Source organism: Perca flavescens, chromosome 23 (genome assembly GCF_004354835.1).
Source record: "Perca flavescens isolate YP-PL-M2 chromosome 23, PFLA_1.0, whole genome shotgun sequence".
NCBI classification, from domain to species: Eukaryota; Metazoa; Chordata; class Actinopteri; order Perciformes; family Percidae; genus Perca; species Perca flavescens.
The window spans coordinates 9,453,586-9,468,695 of record NC_041353.1 but is presented as its reverse complement, the minus strand read 5'-3'; the positions used below and the strand labels follow the sequence as shown (position 1 = coordinate 9,468,695).

The following is a 15,110-nucleotide window of genomic DNA, read 5'->3' as shown; positions in this document are numbered from 1 at the left end:
CTACAGTAGAGTGCAGATAAGAGGTCAGGGCCATTATGGTTGATGAGAGCCCTCCACTGACAGTTAAATCAAAAGAAACCAATATCACCATCCAAACAAGTCTCCTGCTTCCAATTTCTGCCACACATTAAGAAGCAAAATAGACTTTACTGAATAGGTGTGATTATTTTTCGTGGTTGAGTCATCAGAAATAAGCTGTTTTTTTCCCTTTATGTGGAGATTTGAAGTGGGACTGGGAAATTTGGAAATTCTAATCATCATTTAGCACTAAAATCTCATTTCCACCACCCACCTTCTGTTGTAAAATAAATGATTTAGTGATCAAAGGGGAGGTGTGGAAGATACAAAGATAACAGTGTGGATATGCTGAAATTGTTAACAGCCCTGAGGAAAAACCTGTGATTTATTTTAAGTTTCAGTTTTTACCCTTTACTCTAGAAGCTGTGCAACTTTACAGCCTCTTTTTTACAGGTGTGAACCTGCAGAAAAATGATACTCTTCCCTCTGAAAACATAACTCATACAACCTTACAAATCAGTCAAATCACTTATTTCTGATGCACATTCACCTGTTTCTGCCATTTTTTTAAAACAGTGTCGAAAAAATAGTGGATAGGTTTGTCTGCATTGAACAAATGATCTTTTCTGACCATATTAATAGATTTTATTTCACTTAATTCAAGATAAATGAGATTCAGACATTTAAATTAACGATTTAAGTTACTTATTCATTGTTTTTTTCTGCACAATTTCAAATCTCAAGCAGTTTTATTTATAGGAAAAAAGCAAAAGAGCTTCAAATATTCATTATTTCCATCTTATGAGAAAATAAAATCCATTTGACACGTTCGTTATTCAGCCACTGGTTTTTTGCATATGTTGACGTAGGTGTATATGGAACGACAAAAACAACAACTTTCCCTTAACTGTCCATCTATCTTTCAGTTTTAGACAGGTTGCCATGGAAATTTGAGGAGAAAAAACTCCAGGGACAAGCAAATCCCCAACCAACCAAAGCAGCAGAGAAACACCGTTATTGAACGGTGCACTTAAAACTCCCGTCTCTCTATGGGTTGTCCACCTGGGAGCAGCGTGTGAATGAATAATAATCAACCAAACATTTCAAACTGGAGATGGGAATCGAACAGAGGCTTTGGATGTGCATGGATTAACTAACAGGGAATCCAAACGCGTTGGGCACATGTGGTGCAAATTGAAGGGTCACTGACTAATGTTCTAGAAAATAGTTGAGAATGACCACTCATGATTGCCTCCTTACAAATCGCACAGGTTAGTGATTAAAAGGCCTAAAATCACTTGCTTGCAGTCATCCTTGAAATTGGACGGATACTGACGTAATGCTGCAACTCAAAGAGCTGTAGAGACAGATTATTAATGTTATTTTAAAATCAATAGGCTCTTTTTAGGCATTGTTTGTGGGGGGCCTGACTGGTCGGGGGTGTGTGACATGCATCTCCTAGATGTTAACTGTAACTATTTCTCTCCACTGCTGCCGTGTGATCTGAGGTGAGCCTCAGCCTGAAGGGAAATGTACAACTGTTTGCCTTTGTGAGGCTTTCGTAATCTGCAGTCAAGCTTTGTTCCACTGCCACACAAGCTACAGGGGAACCAACAGGACTGAAGTGCCTCAGCAAAACAAATGCACCATACTGTAGCTTTGTTATTCTACATCAGAGACCACATAAAGCTGCACCTTCAATACTTATTTTAAGAAGGCATCAAGAAAACGCATAAAAGCACCTCTGATTCACAGTACGTGGGCTCAGGAGAGCACCAGTTTAAATGTGCTAGGTAAATATATATAGCATATACTGTATCCTACGGTATCTATGCCAGCAGTGTGACACTAATACTGTAAACACGACATCACGTTCTCAAAATGGTGGGAAGAGCTGTCAAAACTGTCCAACACAATTTGTTTTGTTAAAGTGAGAAAACACAATTCTCCCACACTTTCTCAGTGATTGTTTTGCGCCGATGTCAGACCGGCAAAACTTCTCATCTTGCGTGTCTCTGTGACAGCACAGCTTAGCATGCCTTGCAAGTTAATGTCGCCACAGCTTGAAGATGCAAGATGAGATCTGCAGGCAGAAGTGATGGGGGGAGAAAATTAATAAATCCTTTGACAGTCACATCTTCTCTCTCAGCTTCACTGCGCAATACTCTCGAGATAATAAAACAGAAACACCAAATTAAATCAAATGTATAAAAGCACAAACAACAGTATGCTATATAGTGCTGACAGAAACGTTCTGCCTCACATTAGTACATTATTCTGCACAAATCTGATGCTTAAACCTGTTAATCAGCCTGTCTGGCCGAATCTAGCCTGTACTGTGCTGTAATGCTTTTTGGATAAAAATACCCACCAAATGACGTAGGTTATTTTATGTTCTGACTGCAGAGAGCAGCACATATCCTGCACCCACAGCTCCTTGGCACTAAATTGAAAAGCTTCATTGTATTCTGTGAAGTGAAGAATGGTGACTGGCTTTAATTGACATATAGATCTTTGGACCACGTGGGCATCACACTGCAGAACAACTTTTCCTTTGTCTACGGACATCACACTGACAGAAACATCTGGTTTGTGTGGTGTAATTGGTTATATCAAGGTGACATGCCAGGAAGCATTCTGGGGCATTTGGGAGCATGTTTGCCAAAGACTAGAGTACAGTACACCAGTGATATCCCACATATGTAGTTACTAACTATAATCTGACAGTTTGTGAGGCTTCCCCCCCCCGTGTGCATATATTGCTTTATTCTTTAACTTACATTTGTTTTAAGTCTAAGTTTTTTGTTTTAAGTTGTTTAAAGTATCTTTTTCTTATTATATAAGAACTGTGTATAGTGACTGCTTCATGTTGCACCACTACAATATTAATTGTACAACTCAGTCTCACTTCTGAATTTGAACATATGCAAATTCGTACTATTATATGAGTATCATAACTCAGCGGGTGAAATAAACAAAACTCCTGGAAGTGTGTCTGCCTAGAAAGTAATAATCTGTCACATTTTCATACAAATAATTTTTTGATTTTGCTCTTCATCCCATACTCGGCTCATGAAAGCATAGATTTACAGCTCCAAACAGCAGATGTCTGTTACAGTAGTTATTCATTGGACTTTTGTGGGGGGTAGTTGTGGTTTGTTTGAAATATACAAAAGATGATCTGAGGAAAAGTAAGCCACTTGCAGGAGCTCATACTTACACTAATACAAAACAGAAAAAAACAAAGTAAACATAGTGATAGTCTCACTATTACAGTACTGTACATGTTCTCCGTCTCAGTTTATCCCAGCCTATGCTGCTGGACGTTTTGAAAAGCTGGAGTGCTGGAGTGAAAAGCTGGTGAGGGATTACAGGTAGATGGAGGCTTTATCTCTCCACCAGCAGCTGTAGTCATGCTCCCTCTCAGCCTCGCAGTGTGACGCCTGGTTTGGGGGAAGTGGGTGGTAAACCTCTGTGGGGAAATGTTGGCGTGCGTGTAGGTGGTAGGTGTAGGTTATCTGAGACTGGAATCATGGTTATATCCAGAGGATGAGCAATATCTCCTCTCTGATGTCTGGTATGCAATATGGAGTCCTGAGCTGCATCTGAGGTTGTACTGTATGGTACTAAGCTTTCTGCCTGCTGTCATTATTATTCAAATGATCACCAAAATCAGCCTGCACAAGGGAAACATGTCACTTTTTAGTATCCCACAGTCACTGGAGGCCTCCTAAATCAGATTAGTCCTCTGTTCAGTTTTGTCATAATGTAAGAATGCCCCCAAATTTTCAATATATATATATTTTTTTTTTTAAAGATTATTTTTTTGGCATTTTAGGCCTCCTTTGTGACAGGACAGCTTAGAAAGGGGAGAGAGTGGGGGAATGACATGCAGCAAAGGGCGGCTGGTCGGAACCGAACCCGCAGCTGCTGTGTTGAGGACTGAGCCTCTGCACATGGGCACGCGCTTCACCTGTCATTACATATTAAGGGTTTGCGGGCATCTTAATAAATTGTTGAGATAATAACAAATTGGTTGCACATTAACAAATTTGGGGATTACAAACAATTTTTTGCACTGCGGAGAAGGTCTGGCTAGTCCACACAGCATTCCGAGATGGGTTTATTGGCATTTTTTTTTTTAAACCAATCACAATTGTCATGAGCGGTGCTAAGCACCATGCAGAGCCACGGTGCCGCTGCAAAATAACCTCGGTAAGGAACTTGTTTTGGTAGAACATTTGTACGTTAAGCTTTTTTTTGTCGTGCAACAGAAAAAAATAATTCTAATTGACTCTGCTTAATCATATAATACGTTTGGAACTTACTGACTGGCATTCATATATGTCAGCATGACACTGCAAAAATGCTTTATTAACACATCTACACAGTTGAAATAAACCTTCTAAAAACACTGTAGATTATGTTGAAGTTTATAAATGTATTATTCATGGGTGAGTCATACTCTGCTCCAGCATTATTTACCTCATTCCACAGCACATTAAGTGCATTCACACTTTTAAGGAGACTGTGATGTCTGGGCTCTTGAATAAGCTGTCACTGCCGCTCCACTCCAAAATATTAAAATCCACAGTCTGTTTACAAGCAAAAAATAAAAAACGCAGAGATATTAATGCCATTGCTCAAGTGGACAGAAATACAAATTCTCTGTATATCTCTCAGCTAAGTCCATTGAATAAGAAGTGGAGAAATGAACAGAGAGAGCGGCAGACGGGATGGGAAAGAGAAAAGGAGGGATGATGGCTTAATCAACAGGCGGACAAAAATGCCCACGCTGTGTGAAAAGGCTTTCTCATCCAGCATACTTTAATGAACAACTGACTCAAGGTGCTTTCAACGGGTTCCTGAGAGGAACACTCACACAGACACACATAAAGATAAATGTTGCCTATTCAATTACACAGACACCTCTAAATTGCCGCCTTCGGAGAAAGCGTCTGAGAGAGAGAGAGGCGCTGACTGTTGATGCTGGGCTTGAGAAACAGAGCTCTGTTTCTGGGCTGTCAGTGGCTGCCAGGGGGACCAGACTGCACAGGTCCAGTAGCCAGACAGCTAGGTTCTAAAGGGAACAAACCCAGCTATTCTTAGCAATCAAAAAGCACCCAAACAGAGAGAAAAGCACGAGGACGAGGACTGGCGATAACACGTCCCCTTGCAGGCTGTACACAGGTGATTCAGTGGCATTCTTCTCTGAAAGGAATGGAATTCAATGGTCAGGATGAAAATAGACGACTCTGAGTACAGCACACCCATATCAGCATGAGCCAAAATGATCAAACCTGCTGACTCAACTACACTGTGTAGCCTTTTACAGCATATTCTCTAAATGCGCCACATCTATCAGTGTTTAGCCTGTGAACCCTTTTAGTTTTGACATTTCGTACATGGATAACTCATGAATAGTGTTGCAGCTCTAGTCAAACCTACTGTAATGTCAGTTTGTGTGAGTACTAGAGACTCCTACAAAGAATCTGTGACCTTAACATTGCATGAATGAACACAATTTCAACCAAACCCTTAAATATTTGAACAAACTTTAATTTAACAGAGATCTAGCAGAATGCTTGCCAATTTTTGCCCAAAATGAGCTGTGGGCTATTGAGCTCCCTTAAGTATCCCTGCAGTATGTCCCATGTTGCACTAGTGAGGATTCCCTCTGACCAATCAGTGGTCTGCAGTGTTTAAACCCTACCTTTTAGTATCGGCTCAGCTCGCTTAAAACCTTAACCGAGGTGGTACCGCAAAAAAAATCAAGGCAGCATAGTATCGCGATATATTTCTGTACAATACTGTATTGATACACAGATGCCAAGTATTGATCTATTCATATAGATATGTGAGGGTCAGTTTGTCTGCTCGACAATCCCATTTTGCAGCAATACAATTGAAGTGAGATGAACAAACATGAAATGTATCTTTTTAGATAAAACAGATGTTGACAAAGTTTCCTTTTGGGGACATCATTTCAAATTGGGAAAAAATTGAAGATGGAAAAAAGGTAATAAATTGCAATATATCGCAGAATATTGCAATATGTTTAAAATCACAATAATATCGTATCGTGATTCCAACCCCTACCAGGTACCACTTTTTGTTAATGGAAAACCAAGACAGAGCAAGTCGAGTAGAGCGTCGTCAAGTTGTACCATGCAGTGGAAAAACGTCATATTAGTTTGAAATGTTTATCCCTTGAGTCAGTGCTAAAACATGTAGTTTCTTTTGGTGTTTTACCAACCCGTCTCCACTGAGAAGAAGCACTTATTGAAAGTTGAATCCAGCCCCCTGGCTCTCTCTGTGTAGCCTTTTTTTCCATTTGAAAACATGGCTAAAATATTACAAAGCTGAAGATAGAAATAAAGAGGGGGAGGGAGTGGAGTTGCATTTGTAAAGAAAGTTGAACATCGTCTTCATTTGTGATACTACAGTTTTATAATCCTAAAAAAGGAGGGTAATTGATAACTACTGGAGTTTGTTGTAGCAGTGACAGTATGGGCCTCACATGAATGCTAATAATAAAGAAAAAAGGGGCACAGAGATGAGTGGGAGGATAAGCAAGTGAGTGGGTGTTTGGAGGCGTATATATGATATGATCACGGTAATGGAGGCATTCATGCTTAAATAGAAGTCTTCAATTTCAGCTGTTTCAGCTCCGATGCTCTTACAGAGCCATTGTTTGTCATCCTTATTATTGTGTTTTTATCATTAAACAAGCCTGTCATTCTGCACCGCTGCAGCTCACTTTTCAAGACTTGGCCTCAACCACAACATACACACACACAAACACACACATGCTGTTTTTGTTCCGGAGTACGGCTCCCTGGGGGCTCCTCCAGGGCTGTTTTGAGAGATAGCAGGGACCCTCTCCACCACTCTCTCCCCCACTGTCTGACCTTTACAAAACACAAGTCAGAAAATGTGGGGCATTTTCCCCTAATCATCTGCACCTAAACACATGACAAATGGTGAGGTGTTTTTATTAAGGCTTGCAGAGTAGCATTTTCTTAGCTTCCTCTTGTATCATTTTTCATATAATTATCTATATTCCTGTTATACCTTTCACACCGCTGTTTATGCTCCCCCGTCCCGCCTTGTGATTTGCTATTTTTTGTGGCTGCATAACAGAGCTTTACATGCTTGTCTGCCTCTTTTAAAGGCCTTCTCTAGTCTATACACTTCTCATTTCACCCGTGCTGAAATCTCTCAAAAGCTCAGCTCAAGAAACACTCAGACCGAGAAACTCCTTTCAATCCTTTCAATATGCGTTGTGTCTAGGTGAAGTATTTGCTCTTCTTCTGAATCACAACTACTGAGATGGGAAAGCCACTCAGAAGTGGATTTTTCTGCCTGACTTTTCCCAAGGACATAGTGCTGTATTTGCTGTCTGTAACTAAAGATAAACAAACAGTGAACCGTAAAGGAAAATCTCTTTTGTTTTGTTTCTGTTTTTATAAATATCAGACACGTCTTGGCAGGAGCAGAAATGTTCATACAAGTAAAGTGTCACGGACGACCAGGAGACAGACTGGAGTAGTGAAGCAGATCTTTATTAACAATGATCCAACAAAGAGCAGGAAGCAACAGGCAGGAATCCGGTAGCTGAGTAGGCAGGTTTAGAGCAGCAGCAGACAACAGGATACAAAGTACTGGTAAGGCAAACTAGGCATAATGTGTGCGAGTCAGAGCGTCATGTAGAAACGAGACTAGACAAAGTGCATGTGTGTCTGTGCTGCTTATGTAGGTGGTTGATGATTAGCGGCAGGTGGTGAACTGAGGATGTGGCTTGATGAGGTGCAGGTGTGTGTAATTAGTACTGAGGGGACTGGGAGCGTCTGATCAGCGTGAGTGACAAGGAATCTGAATCAGTGGGAGGAGTGTGTGCTGGAGAATGAGAGGGAGGAGTGAGTGCTGGTGCCGGTGGGACCCCGACATAAAGACATTTCTTCATCTTTTTAAATTCAATTTCTTTATTCATTTTAACTTTATTTGCCAGGTAAGGGCCATCAATCTTGCAAGAAAGAGGATACAGGCATCGGTCCACCTGAGATTATTTTGAGTGAGAACTTTCCAAGAAAGCAACATCAGCAACAACAACTGTCCATACTAACAGAAGCAGCAAGATTAAACAATGCTTAAAACAGAATTCTTTTTTAGAGATTCATTTAATTAACACCAAGCTGAAAAGCTTATGTCAATGACCTTTTCTGACTGAAAGTCTTTAGCACCTATAACCACTCCCAGCAGTGATGTCACAACGTATTTATCACACCCTGGAATACACTTTTATATACTACAGCAAGGTGTTAACTTTAACATCTAGATTTTTTAAAGTTTGTTAATTTTATTCAAGTTCATGTGTGAAGAGCTTTGAACAACAAGAGATCTAAAAGCAGCATTTATTTATTTTTGGCCACTTAGGGGCAACAAGCGAGGTGTACATGTTGGCATAAGGTTGCCAGTGGAAGCATGTGGTGAGATGCACACAGCTGCAACTCTATGGTTGTTTTATGGACTGTGTCCGTTGTTTGGTTCCTTTGCATTACTATTAGATTGGAAGACTTTGTGTTGGCTTTTATACGGGACCTGTGAGTCGGACGCTTACTTTCCACCTACAATAGAGAGGTGAAGATTGTGCTTTCTTGTGACCTGAGTGGTCTTTTCCACCTGAGACCAGTGTTCACCACTTGGAAAAGAACTGTGGGAGTGAGACTTAAAATACCTTTTTCCTTTTGATTGCACGTTCATGTGAAACAACCTCCCAAACTAAAACTATCTATAAAAAGATGGAAAGGCTAGGGGGAGAATTAGGTAAAAAAGCTTATTGCATATTTTACAAAACATGCTTATTGCAGCATGTTTTGTCTCCTCATCCAGCACTTCCCCTTTACACAAAGTACACATGGAGAGTTTTGTTTTTATCTCTCGCTGGCCTGTTGTTTAGTGTTGTACAGTAAATCAGCTTTAGGCCATGGAACATGTTTGGCTGCCATCCCTCTTTTCACTTTGCAGATGAAATAGGTGGAGCGTATTGGTGCTTTCTGGTCTGTCCAGCTATGGGGGCTTGTCCCCTGTTACTGAAATAGACCAAATTGTTATGTATTGTAGGTCTGACTCAATGCACAACCCCGTACCATGTTTTAGATTTTGTATTGATAAGTATAAAGAAGCTTTGACCCTACAATGACTTAATTTTTTGGTCCTTGGGGGCAGCAGAAATAAGTTTTTAACCCAATATTGTCACATCATATGGCAGTTCATATGGCAAACATTTGCCCATTTAAACATCCAGCAGGAACAACATTATCATTAATTTTCACTATTTTAGCTTCTCTTTGTTGGTCTCTATCAACTCCTGTGGGAAATATTGGTCTCTTTAGCTTCTAAATGCTTCACAATGTTCAGTGATAAACAGGTGGGTGCGCACATCCAAGCAACTTCTTTAAAAAACTCAAACTAATGCAAGAATCAGGAAAAAGATCGGGACACTGTTAAAAGCTCCCAGCTATTTTAATTCTGCAACATTTTGATCTCACAGAGACCTTCAGAAATGATCCCATCACTATCACGAAGCAGAACAAGCAAGACACAGACACATTCATCACTCAGGTGATCTGCATCATCATCAGAGTTAATCTGCTCTCAGGCTGGACCAATCAGAGCAGAGCTGAGAGAGCGAACGACGCTGTCTGATACTCCGAGCAGAAGGAACTAGAAAACTTAAAGATCAACATTTATAAAGGCATTTATTGGATACAACACATTACAAGTTCAATCAAATACATATCATAAATCATCCAGAAAAGACGATTATCATGAAAAGTACTATATAGAAAAATAGAAAATGTAGAAAATGTAAAAAAGTACTATATTACTCTCCCATATTTTTTGGAAGAGGTTAGGAGTAGATTGACTCTCAATCATGCAGATTGCAATCACCTGAGTGATAAATGTGTTTTTGTCAATTGCTTGTTCTGCTTTGTGAGGGTGATGTGATAATGCCTGAAGAAAATCTCTGTGATATCTAAAAGTTGTCTTAAAAAATCTTAAAATAGCTGGGAGCTTTTAACCGTGTGTGGCAAACTATGTTCACAAGTTAGTCACTAACTATGTAATTTTGATGCTGAGCAGGTAGTGTACAGTAGGTTTTTAGAGCTTTTTCCCTGAAACAGCTGATGGCCGCGGCCTATAACGGCACTTTGAGAGCGGTGAGAGTCAACCAAAACAGTAGTTTTTGGCCTTAAAGCCAAACTATGAGCTGACTTTTGCTACAAAGCTCCATAAAACCTAGACGAACTGCTGATTTGGGTGATAATTCATTGTAGGTTCTTCATTACAAGCGACCTCTTTCACCCGCTTTGAATGTTATCAGTTGATTGAATGGCCGTTATAAGTTCTTATCACTACCATTGATACGAGTAGTAGGGCCCTACTCTACCTTCTAGTTGGCTCAGTAGGCCGTTATTATCCATTAGTAAGCTGGATCACCCATCCCTATACATCCATGACCCATCAGCATCAATATTCAACGCTCACCGGGGCGCTGTAAAATGACGTAGTATAAAGAGCAACAATGGTAGGGAGTAGTAACTAACACAGAAACTTCATATTATAAAGAATGTTGTAGGTGGTGGATGGGTTAAACCAACAGCACATTCACCTGGGAGAGCCGTGTTTGTGTCCCGTGTAAAACCAAAAGTCAATGTTGAGTTTTTATTTTTTTTTTAATTATGTAGGCTATGTAACTTAAGTTTTTAGGTAAAGTTCTTAACTCACGCAACAAATGTAACCCTAACCCTAACCCCAACCTAACCCTAAAGTATTTTAACCCAAACAATCCTGAGAGATCCCACACACGGCGATAAAAAATCACGGGTTTAACAGTTTTGGTCATACAGTGTGTGGTGCGCAGCACACGGCAAAATCAACACATCACCAAAGCCGGTCTACGGAAAGCCGTTCCACTCCCTATCCATCCCCATTGTACCGGATTTGGTTGCAGTTCCACCAGAGTTCCACTGGGGGTGATCGCGGTCCAGTGCAAAATGAATGGGACCCTATGGAGCTAGACGGCTAAATGTGTATCTTTTGTCTGAGTGTCGTTGATAAACCTCAGATTTGATTTTGCAAGTTCAACATGGGTTATAGGTTGAAAGTTGAATGAATGAGTACTTATGTCCTTTTGATTTCGTACAGGTTGAGTCGTTGTAGCCCATAACACGCTAGCATTCTGCTAATGAATGCTGATTGGTCAGTGAAGGACTGATTACGATCGGAGATCCAGCTTGACGGCATCCAAAGCAGAGCCAGAATGTCAGAGTGAATATTTCGGCGTGGTCTTTAAAACATTAGACAGGGAGAGCCTTACCTGTTAGCTGTGTTGTCAATGCCTCAAGAGAACGAAGGAAGGGACTCCGAGCTTGCCGTAAAGCAGTATCTCCGGCCGTATATGTGTATGATGTCATTGACATTTTAAAAGGCTTTTTAGAACAGAAGCGACTTTAAAAAAATCTAACACCCAGCAGTGTGTATTTTCTTTGCCTCCCCTTTCGAATGCAACATTCAAATTACTAGACAAAAAATTATATCATGAGAAAAGTGGGTTTTTAGGGGTATAGCTCCATAGAGTCCCATTCATTCTGCACTGGCCTGTGAGCTCCCCCTATATGGATTTCTGGTGGAACTGCAACCAGTTCAGAAGCCGGAAGTAACGAGGGAGTGGAACTTCTTCCTATATTAGAAATTCTTTGACATCACACACGAACCGATTTGACCCCCGAGCATTCCCAGGTCAGACGGGAAATCTCGCAAAATCCCTCGAGATCAAACGTGACTTCAGAGTAAACAATCATTGCGGAATGCGGACGAAGAGGATGCAGTGGCGATAGTTTGTAGTTTGTTTTTAACTGAAAAAAAACATTATCAAAAGAAAAGGCGATGGTCAAAGAAGACAACGCGAGCATGGACTACATCATGATATGGAGGTGATTTGTTTTTTCTCATAGAAATGTCGTTACGTATTACACAGATTAATTACCGTTGAAATAAACGTTCTTAAATTCGTTTCCATGTACTCTGGTGGACTGCAGTTGTGGATGTAGTTATGCCCATCGACTTTATTTTACACAGGCTGCGTGCTCGTTTGTCCCCAGGGGACACCACACACGAGGAGAAATCGGTCCAAAAAAATCCAACATGTTGGATATCCCCGATTTGAGATCGGAGCGGTCCCGACGTCCTTCCGAGCAGACGAGAGCAGTCTTAACACACCACACATGGCAGGAATATCTGATCAGATTATTTTACAATAATCGGAGCATCCTTAGGATTGTCGGGAGGGGTGAATCGGGGCTAAAATCGGCCTAATTATCCTGCCGTCTGAACCAGGCTTAAGCCTGGCTCAGACTACAGGAGTTTTAGGCCGATTTATGCCCGATTTATGCCCGATTTACCCCTCCCGAGAATCTGAGAAAAAATCTTGTCGAGGACCTCGATCGGTCCCGATGTTCGGCGCAGATTATCTGGTAATGTGAGGCGTTCACAGATCGAATCTTGCACCTCCCGATCTGCTTGCAGACACATCGGAGCCGCCCCAATAATATCAAACATGTTTGATATCTAGGATTATAATCGGGCGTGAAACGACTATGATTACGTCAGTACTTCCACAATAGCCAATGAGAGAGAGGTCTGCAAGGAGACAGATGTGACGGAAACTTTTGAAAATGTCCGCGAAAGCAGCTGTAGTACGAGTCCGGTGGACAACTGAGTTGGAAGAAAGGATGGTGGAGATGTGGCAACAGCACGAGTGCCTGTTTAATGTACGGAGTGTCTATTTGCACCGCCGGTACGAATAGCCTCGGCCACACAGCTGAGCTATTTACACCCTGTGACGTAACAACAAAAAAACGTTGCTCGCGTGCACCGAAATCATGGCGGACGTTCATCTTCCATGACCGCAGAAACTGGGAAGTTTTGTCTCTAAAGTTTATAACAATTGAATTTCTAGCGGAAAATGGATACTACAGTTGCGCTTTCTGTCTTCAGTGAAAGCATACAACCGTTGGTTTGTTAGTTTTTTTTTTTTGCAGGGTGGTAGGGGAAGACTCATGAATATGCCTGCTCTGGTTGGGTTGGTTAGGTTTAGGCAAGAGGAGTGGGATTGGTTATGGTTAGGGTAAGAATGAATATTCCAAAAAGGTGTAATATGTGAGTAGTATGGATAACTGTGTGTAAATATATGCCAAGGTACTGTAAATGCACAGGGGTACAAATAGCATACATTGATATTTGTACCAGACGGGGTATTAATAGAACACATTGCTGTGTGCACCGGCAGGGTACTAATAGCATTAATTTCTAATTGCACCAGGGTACAAATAGCACTTCTAATTGCACCAGGGTACAAATAGCATACTGCTAATTGTACCAGGGGTGCAAATAGCATACACTTCTAATTGTACCAGGGGTGCAAATAGCATACACTTCTAATTGCACCAGGGTACACATAGCATACTGCTAATTGTATTTTTCGGACTATAAATCGATCCGGAGTATAAATCACACAGAACAACTAGCAACAACTAGCAGGGCGTGGAGACGTACCGTTGTCAAGCCCCTCCCGGCAGCACGTTGTTCAAGCCCCCACCTGTGGACTCGTTCCTCCAGCTCTGGCCATCTAGCTTTCAGCCCGCAATTAGCCGATTAGCTTTCTTTCATTTCTTCATTGCAGTAAGAGTCACCTTTTCGCCAGTCCCTCACAAGTTTCTCCCTCATTTCAAATGTTCTTTCTGCTGCTCGATTACCGTTTTCGGCTGCATATTTTACTACCTGCAGTTTATCTCTTTTCTTTCTCAGTTGTCTTTAGGACCAGCATATAGTTGTCACAAGCCTAGAGCGCCCTCTCGAGGCTGTAGACGGTAATGTTTCAGTATGAATTAACATGTTCAATTATATATATATTGATATATAAGTTGCACCTGACTATAAGTCGCAGGACCAGCCAAAGTAGGAAAAAAAGTGTGACTTATAGTCCGGAAAATACGATAGTTTGTTTGAATAATATTATCATCCACGCTCGTTTTATTTTCTTTTGTTTTTTATTCGTACAAAGGATAAGTATTACTACAGCAAGTTGCCGTGACACAGTATCCATTTTGTTTACATGCGCTTCCCCGTGAGATCGCGTCACGTGAGGTGCTAAATCTGGCAAGATAATCTTAAGAATATCTTCTAGTGTGTGATGCCCCACTATTTACAAATCTTGTAGTGTGAGCATGTTTAAGATTTGAGGGAAGAAAATCTGCAAAGATTCTCCTCAAGTGTGTGCTGCAACCAGATTTCAAAATCGGTTAGGATTTTAAAACTCCTGTAGTCTGAGCCAGGCTTTAAACCTTACCAAGAAGTTTTGTTGCCTGGATATGTATTTTTGTGTATTTTAAATGTTTGCTGTTTTTTATATTGCTTTACGTGTTTTACTGTACTGTATAACTTAAGTCAAAGGCACATTAGGACTAAAATATATCCTTATATTAAAAAAAAGGATCACCTCATATTGTATCAAGTATTGCGTGATGAGTCAAAGCAAGCTTGGAAAGACTTGCCTTTGGAAACTACATTTTTAGATTCTTTGATTTGTTACCTCCAGGGGCAATGTGCAGCTAAGTGATCTTAGACGCATGTGTGTTATGATAATATTTGTGTTCATCACTAAAACACCGGGGGGATGTTGCTTAGTTACATGCTCCCCATATGTATTTAGACAAGCTCTCCTATTGAGAACTGGATTTTGAGAGGTTAAATAAAAAATTAAAAAAAATCAATTCCTCAGAAATGTGAGCTGTGTCTGGATCAGTGGGGCAAATTGAGGATTTAATAAGACTAATTCTCACAGGCTCATGAGCCACACACTGATCACTGGATGTTTCTGATGTTAAAAAAAAAAAAAAAAAACGAGGTGTGAGGTTTGCAAACATTCAGTTCTCCTGTATCTGTCTTAGCTAAGTGTGGAACTCTAGATTTCTACACCAAGACTTTACTATGTTTCTGACATTAATTGCAAGCAGTTGCTAAATGTG

At 40.7% G+C, this 15,110-nt stretch overlaps 1 pseudogene; it reads left to right on the top strand.

Moving 5' to 3' along the window:
• The first annotated feature begins 7,238 nt into the window (after nucleotides 1-7,238).
• LOC114550492 (pleiotrophin-like) overlaps nucleotides 7,239-15,110 on the top strand; it is a 41,963-nt pseudogene continuing 34,091 nt past the window's right edge.